The following is a 16,217-nucleotide window of genomic DNA, read 5'->3' as shown; positions in this document are numbered from 1 at the left end:
CATCAAATGGTGAGTTTCTCTTTATTTGAGGTCTTTGTACATAAGCAAGATAACCACCTGTCAGTTATGTTTTAGTCAATATTCCTTTTTGGGTATGGATTATACTGGATGAAATGGGACTTATGCTAAGGCACACTTCTGAGGCTTCAGTGGGAAGAAACTAAACAGGCAGAAACACTTTTAAGTTTCAAAATATTCTACTCTTGTTATTCTGAGCATAGACGCACAGAAATAGGAGCCAGGAAAAAAATTCTTGAATATTAACAAAAATAACTCTTAAGATTCTGTGATTTTGTGAACAATGTAAGTTGTCATGAAGCAGTATACTCTGTGTGCCAAATGAGTAGTACCAATGGCATGCTGGAAAGTGTTTAACTACTGGTTCTCAGAAAAATAAAAGTATGCATGACAAATTTTTAAGTTTAATCTGCATGACTAACATTTTCTCCATCACTTTTTTAAGTCTAGATAATTAGCAAACAATAAGCCAAGCTCCAATTTGTAGCGTTTGCTGATTTTAGTGCTAATACTGAAAATTTAACAACGGTTTCCTATGTATGAGCCAGTATGAGCAGGATCCAACACACCATGAGTGATTCAGATAATAAGGGCTTGGTACTCAGAGGTGGAAGAAATCATTGTGGGCTAGAGATATATGTTGGTTTAGCCATTCTGTGGGGAGGGTTTTACCGAGCTGGGACCATGTGCATGCTACTACTTCTGGAGCCACAGGTGAGAGCTGAAGGCCAGGTGGCCCCCAAAGATGAGGAGCAGCCCTTGGAAAGCCCTAATACCAGGGGTGCTAGTCTTCCCTGAATGCCCCAGTCATTATTTCTTATAGCACAGTATGGGATGATGCAGTGAATAGAGCACTAGGTTGGAGTCAGGAACACTCCTATATAAAATACTAGCTGTGTGATTCTGGATAAGTCACCTAACCTCTGTCTACCATAGCTTCTAGATCTCTAAAATGAGGATCATAGTAGCATCCACCTCCCAGGATTGTGGGAATCAAATGAAATAATAATTGTAAATTGCTGGCACATAATAAATGCAATGTAAATCTTCATCATCATCATCAGTAACATTATATTTCTTTAATCATTTCCCAATAGATGAGTAACTCCTTTGTTTTCAGGTTTTTGCTGCCATAAAGTGCAGCAAAATTTAAAATTTTTAAATTTAAATATATATATGGCCTGTTCTTTTGTCATTGATCTCCTTGGATCAATATGGGAGCAGGAAAATCTTTAGTCCAGAGGGCATTTATATGATTCTCTGTAATTCCAAATTGCTTTCCAGAATGATTGGCTTGGTTTAATCCACTAATACTCCACCAATAATGCAGGACTGTGCTATAACCTCTGGATCATAGGATGTGAAGAAGAAAGGAGAACTTAGAAGTAATCTGATACAATCTCCCCAGATTTCAGAGGAGGAAACAGTCCCAAAGAGATTAAGGGAGTAGCCTTTGGGTCCCTTTCAGCTCTAACCTTGTTTATACCCCCATCGCTTGCCATGACACCATATTTAAGAGATCTGGTCTGGCTCCTATTTCTGTGTGTCAGAGCTCAGGAGAACAACTGAGATGGAGTGTGGAGAACCGTGGGGTATTTCTGCTTTTATGGTGGCTTGTTTTATTCCATCAAAGCCTCAGAAGGTCACATTAGCATAGGGCTCATTACTGCTGAGAGTAGCTACCTCCTCTAAGTTCCTGGGCCCCATCAAGAGATGGATATAAATTTGTTTTTGAGAGACATTCCTGGGACTTGGCCCAAGATGGAGAAGATATAGTGAACAAAAGAGGAGATTCTGTCTAGTCTTTCCCAGCAGTCCTGGCTCTAATCCACCACTTAGAGGTCTGGGTTTCAGGGCTCTGAGGTATAATTCCTGTTCTCTGATATATATTACTTTTGTGACCTTTCCTTTCCAGGCCTCAGTTTCCTAATCTGCTAAATGAAGAGGCTTCTTAAACTGTGGGTCACAACCCCATACGGGGTCTTGTAGCTGAAAGTGAGTCACAGAACTGTGATTTATTATCAGTAAATGTTTGATTTGTATACTTATTTTATATATTTATATACCCAGGGCCACGTAAAAATTTCTCAGGCAAAAAGAGGTTGTGAATGGAAAAAAAATTTAAGAATTACTGGCAGTAGATGATCTCTAGGGTCTTTTTAAGTATTAGTAAAACTAAGAAAAATTTAGCACGTTTGCCTGCTTTTCCATAACTCCTTTGACATTGCCTATGCTTATCTTTTACCATCTTTGCCAATTTATTTGAAGTGAGGTTAAACCTCAGGGCTGTTTCGATTTGCATTTTGAAGGATTCTTTCTTTGGCAAACACTTTGTAGGGTGGAATCTTTTTAACTATTTGTTTCTTTGATCACTTATCTATTAGGGAATTGGCTAGCTTCTTCTTTTAACTAATTAATCTTGTTAACTATATATTATTCTTTCTTTTTTTTAACTAGCTGAGATCTTCAAATTCATCCTAGGACAAAGCCCAGTGGTTCTGCCCTTGTTAATGTTCTTATGGGTAAGTTTGAATAGACAAAAATGAAGGAGAGAACATTTTGTGTGAGACAGAATTCCTCATCATTATAGACTATTTCTTCCACCTTCACTGCTTTTACTTTTTCCCTGTCCTTTTTGAATCCCTTCCTTCTCTCTTTGGTGTGTGTGTGTGTGTGTGTGTGTGTGTGTGTGTGTACACATGCATGCATGTGTCTGTGTATGTGTCCACAAGACAGGGCAGGAATTTGGTCAAATATAAGGTCTTTTGCAATTACTCTGCTTTTCTCATTCTAACAGTTTGAGCCTATGAATTAAAATGTATCTTTTCACATAAGTCCTTAAAATAGAAACACTGGATCATAGAATTTAGACTCAGAAGGAAACCTACCTAGGAGATATCTAGTGTGAGGGTTCTTAACCAGTATAATTGGTCTCTTTTGTAATCCTATGAATTCTATTTTACACACTTAGAGGCATTATTCTCAGAAGGCAGCCACAGTCTTTGCTAGAATGAGTCTTTGACACACACAAAAAAATGTTAAGATTCTCTGCTTTCACTTTATTTTTTAATTAATTAAATTTTATTTTTTTCCATCAATAAGCATCTATTTTCTTGCACTTCTTTTCCTATTCTCCACTAGAAAAAAAAAAGTGAGACAAAAGTCTTATAATAGTCAAGCAAAACAATTTCTTCCATTGACCATTGTCTGACAATATCGACCTCATTCTGCATATTTAGTCCATCTGGGGTTGTCCTACGAGAGATTGAAGAAGACCAGAGGCAAGCAGAGAAGGTGTGATTGTGACTGAGATGAAATTCACCATTAGCATTACTAAGTCTCTCAGTGAGAAACCAGAGCGGGGTGATAGGAGAACAAGCAGTCACCCCAATAGCCTGAGCCTAGGAGTGAACTATGAGAAGGAGCTTGGGGAATGGGAGAAAGAAGGGGAGGAGAAGGAAAAAGAAGATCACCTCTTCCTGTTGAGGAATCAGGTCCAGGTGGCAGTGACCCTGAAGAACAAAACCAAGGACAAAAGGATTGTGTCATCTAAGGCTGGGAACCAAGGCGAAGAAGGCCCTCTCAGAGAGGGCTGCAGCCTAGGAAGCCCCATGCAAATAGCAATCACTGTGGACCCTGAAAACATTGGATATGCTGCAGAATGCTGGGGGACCTTGGACTTTCTCCCTTCTGGGATCACCATCTCTGCTTTCAGGGTATGGAAAATCAGTCTCCTGAAAGGAAATGCTGCCTTTCAAAAAGTTCTGAGCAGGACCCTGCCTACAGTGAGGAAAGGACAAAAAAAAAAAAAAAAAAAATTAGAACTTTAGGGTTGGTGTGAGGGTAGAATAAGAAAATCATTCCAAAGCTTAAGAACATTTCTGTCTATGTATTGCCCATCAGGGATGTATTTTTTTGATTCTAGGTTAAGATGGAAAATCCATTTCCCAGCTAGGGAACCTGGAAAACTGTTGTCTTCTAGCCAAACATATATTTGATATAAAGTTGATATAAAGTATTGGGATTTCTTTCCCAATGAGGGGAGCCTGCCCTTGAATTCTGATGATCTCTAGCTACACCTGGCCCCAGGAAGCAGATGGCTCTCCAGATATGGTGCCTTCTTTAATGAGAAATTTGTGTGGTTGTATCTGCATGTGTGAAACTATGGCATTAGGGATGTAGAAGAAGGCACTGTGAGCAATGACTTAAGTTTTCTAATGGGTTCCTGCACTTGAGAAATCCAGGGTGGGATAGGAGCAAAAAAAATAATGACATTTTGCTTGATGGGAGGCAGCAATCTCAACTTTGCAGAGCATTTCCCAAAAAGATAATGGGAAATATCATGCTACAGATTCATGTTTTAACCACTTCAGAAGCTGAAGAGGATGGTGAGTAGCTATGCAAAGAGCATACAATATCTCAATTGAAGGAAAATTGTAATCTAAGACAAATAAAATTGAGCATTCCTGAAAAACGATTTAATCCATTTTGTCTCTGTCAAAGATAGATAGCATTCTTTATCACTAGTCTTTGGAATCCTGACTAATCACTGTACTGATCAGAGTTCTTAAACTTTTAAAAATTGTTTAATTTGTTGATGTTGTTTTTAGAGTACAACTTGTTCTTCTGGTTCTGCTTTCTTTGATTTATATCAATTCATTTGTCTTCTCAGATTTCTTTGAAATCTTTTCTTTCAGATTTTCTTACAACCCAATAATATTTATTACATTCATATAAATCTCAATTTACAACCGAGTCTCACCATGGGAAAATTCTCATAAGTGGTCAATATAGAAGGTAGATGAACTCAGGATTTCTCTCTCTCTTTCTGGCACACATCATGCAAAGTCCTCTGACATTCACCTCCAAAGACAAAGGAGACACTTCCAAATAGCTATTTATTCTAGGCAATGACAGGTTGAAACGTTCTAAGGGGAAAATGTGGCATATTTTCAGGTGAGGAGGTGGGGTAGAGAAAGATGGGGTTTGCATTATTTTTACTTTTGGAGTTAAAAGACGGAAAGGGGGATTTCTGAGGCTAGGGCATCTTCCTGAGTTCTGTGGCTTCAAAATTTCTGGAGAAGGAGTTTTAGTTTCCCTCACAGGGGAAAAAGGGTAAGTACCGTGGATAGTGCCAGGCCTAAAGTCAAGAAGATTCATCTTCTGAATTCAAATCTGGCCTGAGGTTTGTGACCTGTGTGACCTCAGGCAAGTCATTAACTCTGTTTGCCTCAGTTTCCTTATTATAAAATGAACTGGAGAAGGAAATGGCAAACCCATTCCAAGAAAATCACAAGTGGGGTCATGAAGAGTCAAACATGACGGAATAATGTATGGACAAAAAACACAGGAAAATGATTTAGGCAATCACAAGAACTCACAGAAAATCTTCTTTTCTGAGAGAAAGAGGAAGCAAGATCCAAAATAGCATCCAAGTAAACCTAAACCATAAGATGGGCCAAGTCAGAAGCCAGATTTTTCAGGGACACCGTAATTCAAGGATTGAAGATGGAAAGGGAATAGCCAAGGGACCAGAGAGGAGAATTCTTGTCAGGGTAGTCCATGTAGAGCTTTGGGTTTAATATTTGTAGAAGTATTGGCTAAAGGACTATATCATACAATTTCCTTCTCCAGGGGTTAATAATGTTCTTCACCCCTTGATGTGTGCTTCTGGTAGCAATTCCCACTTCTGACTCTTTCCAGCTCAAATATCTATCTACTGAATGATTTGGAAACTCATTTATTTCATAGCTCTCTGACTTATTTCTGTACTCAGGGTCTTCTCTGATATTGTCTTTTTTCTGATAAGTAGCAGATTCACATTAAGAGTCCACTCTATGCAAGACTGTGAACTGGGAGTGAAAGGAGCTATAAGGATGAAAAATAATACTCCTGTCCTTAGGGGGTTTGAGCTCAAATGTAGTGAGTCAAAGGGGTGTCCTCTGAATTGGTTCTTGAAAAAAATGAATGGCTACAAATAATGAGGAGCTCATTTAGAGAATATGTTCCAAATGTGCAGAGATAGGACTGATGAGAAGGAGAAAAAGAGGACAAGAATAATCCAGTTTGAATAAAACATAAGGTATGTAAAGAGTAATAGTGTAAAGTCAGACCTGGTTCCAAATCCCTTTTCTGAGACCCAATACCTATTTTTAAATGGTCAGGCTGCACAGGCTAGATAGGTCAAATTGTTGAGAGCCTTAAATGCCAGCATCAAATATTCAAAGCTTACTCTATGATCAATGGGAAATATTTGAATTGAGAGATGAGAACATAATATGTTAGGAAGATTCTTTTGAAAGTGGTGTAGAAAAATGAAATGACAAGATGATAAACTAGAGTAATCATTTTAAAACTTTTTAAATCATTCACCCTTCTAAGAAAAAGAAAATTTGAGCATATCTCCTCCGCCATATTTAGGATGAGAATGAGTGTTTATTTTTGACTATTCAGTCATTTCAGAATCTCTGAGACTCCATTTGGGGTTTTCTTGACAAAGATACTGGAGTGTTTTATCATTTCCTTTTCCAGCTCATTTTATAGATTATGAAATTTAGATATATAGAGGTTAGTGGCTGGTCCAGTTACACAGGAATCATCTGCAAAGTGTTGATGAGGTCAGCAAGTGAGAGAGTATAGTGAGAAGAGATTCCCTTGGGCAGATCTTTGGGGGAGGCCCACAGTTAGGGAGCAGAATATGAATAATGGGGCAGTTGGTAGAGGGCTGTGCTTGAAAGACTCATTTTCTTGAATTCAAATCCAACACCAGACACTTAACAGCTGTGTGACTCTGGGCAAGTCACTACTTGCCTCAGTTTCCTCATCTGTAAAATAAGCCAGGGAAGGAAATGGCAAGCCATTCCAGCATCTTTGCCAAGAAAATCTCAAATGGAATCAGCTGGATACAATTGAAATGACTCAATGATAACACCAACAAAATATGAATAATGGCCCAATAAAAGAAAATGTAAAGAAATATTTTAAAAGAACAAGAGAGGGAAGTATCACACAGCCCAGAGAAGAACAATCAATTCCCCAGGAAGTCAGAGTAGTCGATAATGTCGATTGCTACAGAAGGGTCAAGAAGGAAAAGAACTGAGAAAAAATCATCAACTTTGGCAATTTAAAAATTTTCAGGAACCATGAAGTCTCAGCTAAGTTTTTGCTGAGGGGAGTTAAAGAAGCTGAAAGATGGTGGGTGTTCTTGACAGAAATGGGGAAGCTTGGAAGAAGGATGAATTTTGGAGAAAAAGATAATATAATCACAATACATCTTTGCAGGCTTGTCTTGTGCTAGGCATTTTCTCCTACTGAAAAGTGAAGAACTTGTTGGGGAAGGGAGAGTTAATAACTGACCATTACCCCAGAGCACAGAGCAGATTTTTGCCTGGGCTAGCCATGAGATAACAGGGAAATAAGGAGGAGAGGAAATGGTGAGTTTTTCCTGCATAATTTGATTGGTTTAACTTATCCAGACACTTTCCTGTGTGGTATATAGCTAGGGCACCCGAGGAAGAAGCCAGCAGTGGAAGAGGACAGGAATATTGGAAGGAATGGTGTAATTTTATTGGAGGCAAGGCCACAATTGATGGACTAAAATGGAGGAGAGAAGAGTAGGATGGAAATCATTTTCCTACTTTCCAATTGATGGATCAATCACTTCTTTGGAACATTCAACAGCACCAGGGAGTCTTAAACAATGTTGTGAAAAACACTGGATCTGAGGTTAGAAATGGGAATATGGTGACAGAGCATGAGTCCTACCAGACAGTAGAGGGAAAGAGATGAGTGCCTGAAGTAAGGTAGTTGAAATGGGAGTAAAGATGGGGGTCTAGACAGGAGAGCTCACAAAATCATTTGCACCATGTAACCTACCTAACCAGTCAATTGCAAGGCCAGATGGACAAGTACCAAAAATCATGGAATATTGGAGAATATTGGACTAGGAATCACAAAAACCTGGTTCCAAATCCCTTTTCTGACACCCAGTACCTATATTAATATGGGCAAGTCATGTAATGTGTGAGCCTCAGTTTTTTTCAAATTAATTTTTTAATCTCAGTTTTTAAATTTTTTTAATTTAATTTTTAAATGGAGATAATAAGACCTATTAACCTTGACCGAGATCTATTAAATCTACCTCCCTGGGCTACTGGGAGGATCCTCATAATAGATAATAGATATAAGATATCTATAAGATATAAGGGATAATAGAGATAAAAGAGCTAAGTGTCAGCTGTAATTATTATGCTTTTGTTTTGCAAAGGTGAGCCCAATTTAGACACAAATTAAATCAACATTTTCTTCAAGGCTTCTCCCCTAGAGGTCTTCGGTTGGAGAGGAATTGCGGTGAAACCCCAGCAGGGGAATCCAGGGAGGCATTTACAGCAGCTGGTCCCCCTTCTTCCCTCTCGCAAAGCCGTCCCCTCCCAAGGCCTTTTGTCCCAGGAACGAAAGGTCAAGATCAGGAATAGAAAGCTGGCCCCTGTGGAGTAGCCTGCCCAGGTCTCTTTTCAGGAGGTGCTGATGTTGCTCCAACTTCCTGAGACAATGAAGGAGGAAAAAACGTGCCAAGAAAAATAATTACCCATGAAATAAATTAATGACTACTTCTGTTCCCTGCTTAATGATACCTTACATGGCTGTAGTATTCACCTGCAGTGCACAGCATTCTCTTAGCTTCCCTTTGCACATGTTGCTTCCTCAACTCATTAATCTGCTCATCCTTCATAATGAGCAGGCCTTGGGCAACCCCTGCCTGCAACTAGCCACTCATCTATTCCAGGTTTGGCTGGGAAGGTGGGAGAATTCTCCCACCCTACCAAATGGCCCAACTTCTGACACCGATGTGGTGTTCTCAGTAGAAGGGACATTAACAATGAGTCACCATCTTATTTTTCACTGAACCCTAAAAGGTTTTTTTTTCCCACAGTTGGAGATTTTTTATTAAATAAAAAACAGTCTAGTTTAACTTTGAGCCACCTCTCCTCCCACAATCTGCTCATTTTTCCCTTTGCAAGGCTGAGTTCTGTTAATGTAAATTAGGGAGAAGATGGAGGTTGAGAGGACATACCACATCTCTACCCTATCCCAAATCTCCAAAGAAGATTAGAAAATTCAGCTACAAATTTAGTGTTAGAGATTGTAAAGCACATACTATGTGCCAGGAACTTTCCTCAGTGATAGAAATATAAATGAGATATAAGTATGTGAGCCATCATAAGCTGAATATAAATGTTAGTTATTGTTATTAATGTTTGAGGTCACAGAGCACCCACTATGTGCCAGTCCCTTTTGGGACCAAGAGAAAAATGGGAGGAAGAGATTCCTCCTCTTCCCAAATCTGTTTAGCAGCAAAGGAGAGGACAGAGGATTCCTTAAAGGTATTCCTTAAAGCCAGGCATGGGGAAGGCCTGCATCCCAAAGACCAAAAGACCTTTCCATCTGTAGCCAAAACTTCCTGTGTGTGTTGTCTCCCTTATTAGAATGTGAGCACCTTGAAAAGTGGAATTGTCTCCACTTTTTATGTGTAAAAACCCATTATCCATTGGGATACTTTGTATAAAGTAAGTGTATAATAAATTTTTTTTATTCTCATTTGAGACCACTAACAACAGGAAATTCACTACTCCCCCCACAACCCTGAGAAAGCCCATTTCACTTTAGGAGAATACTTATTTTAGGAATTTTCCCTATAAGCCGAAATATGCTTTAAAAATATTCTGTCCATTGTTCTTAATTCTGCCTTTTGGATCTAAGCAAAACAAATCTAATTCCTTGGCAATATGACAGCCCTTCAAACGCTTAAAGACAGCTAGCATATCCCTATTTAAGTTTCCTCTTCTCCAGGCTAAAACATCTCTCACTCCTTAAATTGATTGTCACATGCTATGATCTCCAATTCTCTCAGCAGCTTGGAGAAAGCCCCTCCCCACTGCATCCTTCTCACCTTTTCATGAAAACTCAACTGTGTTTTAAAATATATTTATTGAGTGCTTTAGGTGCTCAATACCATGCCACACTTTGAAAGATATATGAGAATACATAGAATGAAACATAACATATGATATTTGTCAGTAGAAAAAATATATATGCATGTATACATATAACTAGCTAGATATAAATATATAACTGTTTAATTATGAGTTTCTCCCATCTCTAACAAAGTCTTCTTCCAGTACTTCAGGAGGTCTGGACTCTCCAAGACTGAGCCCAAGATCTGGCATTTTCTTACAAGTAGGAAAAGTTTGGGTACTTTTGTGAGGATTGAAGGAAACCAAAGGACCACAGCAGGTCAATAACTCTCTAAATCAAATTTAAAACTGGAAGAGTCTTTACAACCATTAAAAACAATTCTCTTCTTTTTTCATATAAGGAAACTGAGACGCAAGCAGGTTAAATGACTTTCTGAGATTCATGTATTGTGCGAATATCTGAGGCAGTTTTTGGGTCTGGCTCTTCCTTACTCTCAGTCTGTCCCTGGCTCCATACAAAAACCATGATGCTTACCTACCTGCCTGCGGGAGCTGAGAATGGTGTTGGTGGAACAGCACCCAGACTGACGAAATCCTAAATCTTAGAATTGTCTTCAGGACTGGATAAACAAGATTCAAAGGCACGTCTCTAGGACCTTGTTGTACTAGTTAGCTTATTTTAACCAAAGAGTGACCTCATTCACTCTCCATTTCTTTAGGCAAGTTGAATGAAATTTCTGGGAACTCTTTCTGTTGGGTTATCTTGGTTAATCCAAAGGACTAAGTTGTGGAGGACTCAGTGGCCAGGCCTGGAGTCAGAAAGACCTGAATTCAAATCCAGTCTTAAGAAACTTACTAGCTATGTAATCTTAGAGAAGACATTTAACCACTATTTACTTCTCTTTTCTCATCTGTAAAATGTATATGATAATATACCTTCTAGGGTTGCAGGGAGGATGAAATGAGATTATAATAAAAAGTGCCTGGGACATCGTAAGTACTATATAAATGTTAGTTATCATTATTAATGTTAGAGATTATAAAGCACATACTATGTGCCAGGAACTTTCCTCAGTGATAGAAATATAAATGAGATATAATTGAAAAATGTTTAATATGGTACTTCAGCCATCATAAGCCGAATATAAATGTTAGCTATCATTATTAATGTTAGAGGTCACAGAGCACCTACTATGTGCCATGTACTTTTCTCAGTAATGGGACTAAAAATACCTAGAATAAAATAATCCCTCCTATTATTAAGGAATTTACTTTATAATCACTATATTTATAAAATTTATGATATACTCCAGGTTAAATGAGGATTCCTATCACATGAACAGCATGCAATGGAAACCTGATAAAATAAACACATGTAATAGGGTTCTGTTATATGTCCAAAGATGGTATCTCTCTGTGGAGAGCATACTGGGGAGCCTGATTCTAATTGAAGCACGATGATGGAAAATAGAAATGCCTTGGAGACTGTGGTTGATAGGGAAGCATTTAAAAAAGATCTTAGCAGCTTCAGCCTAGGTCCTTCTGGCCTTTTTCTTTAGCTGTGCTCTGGATCCCTTACGGGTAGTTGATTCTACTAGTAGTGTCCAGTGAGAAACAGTGCTATAAAAGGAGAGACCTTGAAGCTTTTCCCCTCAAATATGTGGTCTTGTAAAAATGGATCTCCATCTTTTTGCATCTATGTTTGTTATTTTGCTTAAGAAGGAAGAGATTAATCTGGAGGTTAATTAATTAACCTTAGGAGATTTGAAAAGTCAAGAGAGTGAACCTTCAGGAGTGGGGAAATCTGTGATTCAGGGTTTGGGAATCTGGGTTTCTCAAAGAGTACACTTTGGGAGTAACTCTAAAGCAGAGGTAGCTTTGGGCATGAACTTAGTCGGTCCATATGTAGGAACCAACATAAATTAAGCCTTCTCCCCTCAAAGACTGAAGATGTCTAGGAGAGAATATGTCTTGGTGGTATTGCAGGAAATATATATGTGCTCATTCTTATGAGCAGATATCCCTTTGTAAGAGCTATTTGATGTTAAATAGTTGGATGGCACTGGGATGTTAGTCACTGGTGCCATTGATGATTTGATTGTTGCACTGGGGAGAAGACCAGTGACTTCACAGGATGATGTCTTGACTTGCAAATTTTTGGCATTTAAGTACTGCAGAATTGCACAAAGTCATCAGTCTCACTCTCCCTTCCAAAGTCAACAAAGCCCAGTGGCAAGATAAAAGTGGAGATGACTATCAGTGGCCAGGGATGCAGGGATGACCTTGAGTCTTTGAAGTCTGGCCAAGCTCTAAGCTTTCCACAGTGCCACCTGCATGGCCATTGGAAAAAATTATTATTGTTCTACTGGGGGAGGACTTAACACCTACTCACCAGTGGAACTGAGGCCTCGGGTTGCCTTCAACTTGCCTTGGTCTCTCTGCCAAGTCAGGCTGCTTAGCAACAAGGACTGTGAGGAAATGCTCCACATCGCTCAGGATCATCCTAGGGGAGATGCAACTGGCTAGCTCTGCGACAGCTTGCCAAAGTCTGTTTACTAAACACAGTTTAGTCTATGAGGATCAAATCTAAGGCCTATTGGTGCTAGATCTGACTACCAGCTTTAGGAAGGAACTCTGCTATATTTTCATGACATAGTGATGATGATGATGATGATGATGAAAAGAAGTGTGATAATCGCTGTAATATGTAAATAATAAGACAACAGCTTTAGATGAAAGGGAACTATGCATGAAAAATAAATACTCCAGGCACCTAGCAGTCATAACCCAACCCTAACGTTGGCAGGAATTGGAGTTGAACCAGAAACATTTCTCATCTTTGGTATAAATGAGAATTCATCCTGAAGAACATGCTAGTCTTACGTGCCACGGGTTCATCAGCTCCATACCAGTGCAGGATCTGATCCATTCATGCTGTCTGCTAATTGGCATTCAAGAAGGAAAGCAATTTTCCCTGAGGTGGGCAAGTTCTTGCAGATCCTGCAACACTTAGGGTGGAGAGGGGAAAGAGTTTGAGAATGGGGATAACTATGTGCCTGTCTTTTGAGCATTAGTCTAGCTTAGACCCTCAGACAAATAAAAAGATGCTTAGAAGATTTATATCCCAGATTGTTGTTATTTTTATTCAATCAATTCAGTCTTAGATAATCCCATGGACCATACTGTCCTTAGGGTTTCTTGGCAAAGCTACTAGAGTGTTTTGCCATTTCCTTCTCCAGTGGATTAAGACAGAACGGCTTGTCAAGGATCACATAGCTAGCAAGTATCTGAGACCCAATTTGAATTCAGCTCTTCTTGATTCCCAGTGGATAGTCAGTCTATCCACTGACTATCCACTGAGCCATCTGGCTGTTCCCTTTATATCCCAGAAGGGGAATATAGTGTCTAAATGCTACAGTTCTATTATTTTAATCAAGAAAAAAACCACTCAAACAAATCAAGCCTGTTTTGGATCTCTAGAACAACTTTAACTTAAGGATTTGGAAAATCTTAGCATCATAAATCACAAGATCATAGATTTAGAGTTGGAAAGGGCCTTAGAGATTATTGAGTCCAGTCCCTCCCCTCATTTTATGAAGAAGAAAACTGAAGCTCAGAAAACCTATTGAGTTCCAGTAGGTCACACAGTTAGTAAATGCTTTAGGTGGAATTAGAATCCAGGTCTTTTTAACCCCAAGTCTAGCATTCTCTCCACTTCTCCATGTTCCCATAGCATGACTTCCTCATTAGTCACAACATCCTAGGCAAATGCCTAAATTCTCATTTAGTTCCTATCAACTCTGAGCTCTGAGCCATGGGCTTTCAACAGTTCAGGCCAATCATAGCTGAAGAAATTTGGGGAATTCTAGACAAGTTAGCCAGAATTCGTTTCTGGCTCCATGTAAGTGGTAAAGAAGTTAAGGAGAATCCCAGTCATTCAAGGGGTTAACTTAAATCTTAAGCTCCCAGTCGTTTGGACAATATTTGATGGATGAATTCATTCCAGCTGGCCCTACAGTGACAACCAGGAAGATTTACAAGACAGCTAGATGTCCTTGCAGGCTGTTCATTTTCCAGGCTTTGTCTAGCTCAGTACTCTCTGTCTAGGTTGTTTTCCTTCTGAGAGGAGACATTAAGATGCTCTGCACAGAGTGAGCCGGGAGGACAAAGCTACTCATAACAGAAACAGAAATATCTGCCGTGGAGGTGAGATTGCCGGCAGTAGCTGGCAGCTCTGCTCATTCCCTTTGGGATTCCCAGTGTGATCTGAAGGTTTCTTCAAGCCACAGGGTAATTTTTAGGACTTGGTGCTAGTTGGAAGAGAAGAGAACTGGTAAACGAAAAGGTGTGCAAGTGTTATTCCACAGGTGCAATAAAAAACAAACAAACACCACCAAAAAACCCCAAAACTCAAATTCCAAGCAAACGTAGGAGTTGCACTTGATGGGTGGCACACAACAGTGAGGCAGACAAGAAGTGAATGACATTTTAGCACCCTAACTTGAGTAAGAGTGAAAGCTGGAGACTTTCAGTTGAGAAGGACAAATCAGTAGGTCTTCAGAGCTGCTCAAATGGCCCTCAGTGTGCCACTCTGGGAGAACTATAGACTTGAGAAACAAATCTGGAAATATGTTGACCAGCTTCAACTCATGTTGGCCCAAGGGGGCTCATTCTAAAGGACCTGGAAGCAGTGGCAGCAGCAGAAGGAAATAAATAATATTGTCACTGTGCTGTGGTAGAATGAAATAGCCACAGTGACAGAGCTTCAAAACTTCAATGGGAGTGGGTGTGTGTATGTGGGGGGTGTTGGAGAGGTGATACAGATAGAGGGAGAAGAGAAAGGGGGAGAATGGAAGGAAAGAAGAGACTGGCAGAGAGAGATAGACACAGAAACAGAGAGACATACAGATAGAAACAGAGACAGAGAATGAAAGACAGACAGCGACAGAGAGTCAGAGAGAAAGAAAAAGATAGAGACAGAGAAACAGAGAGACAGAGAAAGACAGACACAAAAACAGACAGAGAAAGAGACATAGAATGAAAGACAGACACAAAGACAGAGACAGAGAGTCAGAGAGAAATAAAAAGAAAGAAAGAGACAGAGACAGAGAATGAAAAATAGACACAGAGAGTCAGGGAAAGAGACAAAAAGAGACAGAGGGAAAAAAAGAGACCAAGGCACACCAAGAAAGCCACCCACAGAGAGAGACAAACACAGAGACACACAGACATAGAAACAGAGAGACAGACACAGAGACAGAGATGGGGGAAAAGACAGAAAGAAAAAAACAGAGAAAGTCAGAGATAATCAAAGATGGGAAGGGAGAAAAGGAGGGAGGAAGGAAGAGAAAGGGAGAGAGAGAGACAGAGAAAGAGAGAGATAGACACACAGAGACAGACAGACAGAGAGACGCAAAGAGAGATAGAGACAAAGAGAGAGAGAGGCATAGAGACAGAGACAGACAGACAGAGACACAAAGAGAGAAAAACAGTGACAGAGAGAGAAAAAGAAAGAGAAAAAAGAGAGGGGAGAGAAGAAGGGGGAGAGAGAGAGAGAGAGAGAGAGAGAGAGAGAGAGAGAGAGAGAGAGAGAGAAGGAGGAAGTGAGAGAGGGAGGAGGAAAGAGGGAGGGAGAGAGGGAGAAGAAAAAGGAAAGGGAGCCCTAAGGACCATTATGGCTAGGAATCCAAGACAAGAGATGAATTCTAGTCAAAGAGCCAAGAAGAAAATAATTAAAAATCAAAAAGATCATTCAGAGTTTGAATCTCACTTGGAGTTATGAGTTAAGTGAACTGTAGGCTTAGGGGAAGGTCAAATCTTTCTCTCACTGGGGAAGTTCTACATGTCCAGAACAGGGATTCATTCTTTTGGGTCATGAAGTTCTTTGGCAGTCTGGTGAAATCAACAAAGCCTTTCTCAAAATAATGGTTTTTGCCTACATCTGTAACTGAAGGAAATGCTAAATTTCATTTTGAAGTTGGTAAAAAATTTTTACCCCAGCCAACTTCATAGACTCCCTGAAATCTGTCACTAAAGCCCAAGTTAAGAATCCCTGGTCTAGAATGACCATATTGGCCCTCTGGGAAGAGGAAGTTTATCAGATGAGTACATTATTTGACTCCTTAGCTGCCTTGGATCTTTCTCCATTGATAGGAGTACCTCCTCCCCAGAGTGGCACTGTAAGACTGAAGAAGTATGGAGAAGTAAAGGATCCTGGGGGATAGT

Source organism: Antechinus flavipes, chromosome 2 (genome assembly GCF_016432865.1).
Source record: "Antechinus flavipes isolate AdamAnt ecotype Samford, QLD, Australia chromosome 2, AdamAnt_v2, whole genome shotgun sequence".
In the NCBI taxonomy this organism is placed as follows: domain Eukaryota; kingdom Metazoa; phylum Chordata; class Mammalia; order Dasyuromorphia; family Dasyuridae; genus Antechinus; species Antechinus flavipes.
Note: the sequence above shows the minus strand (reverse complement) of the source record.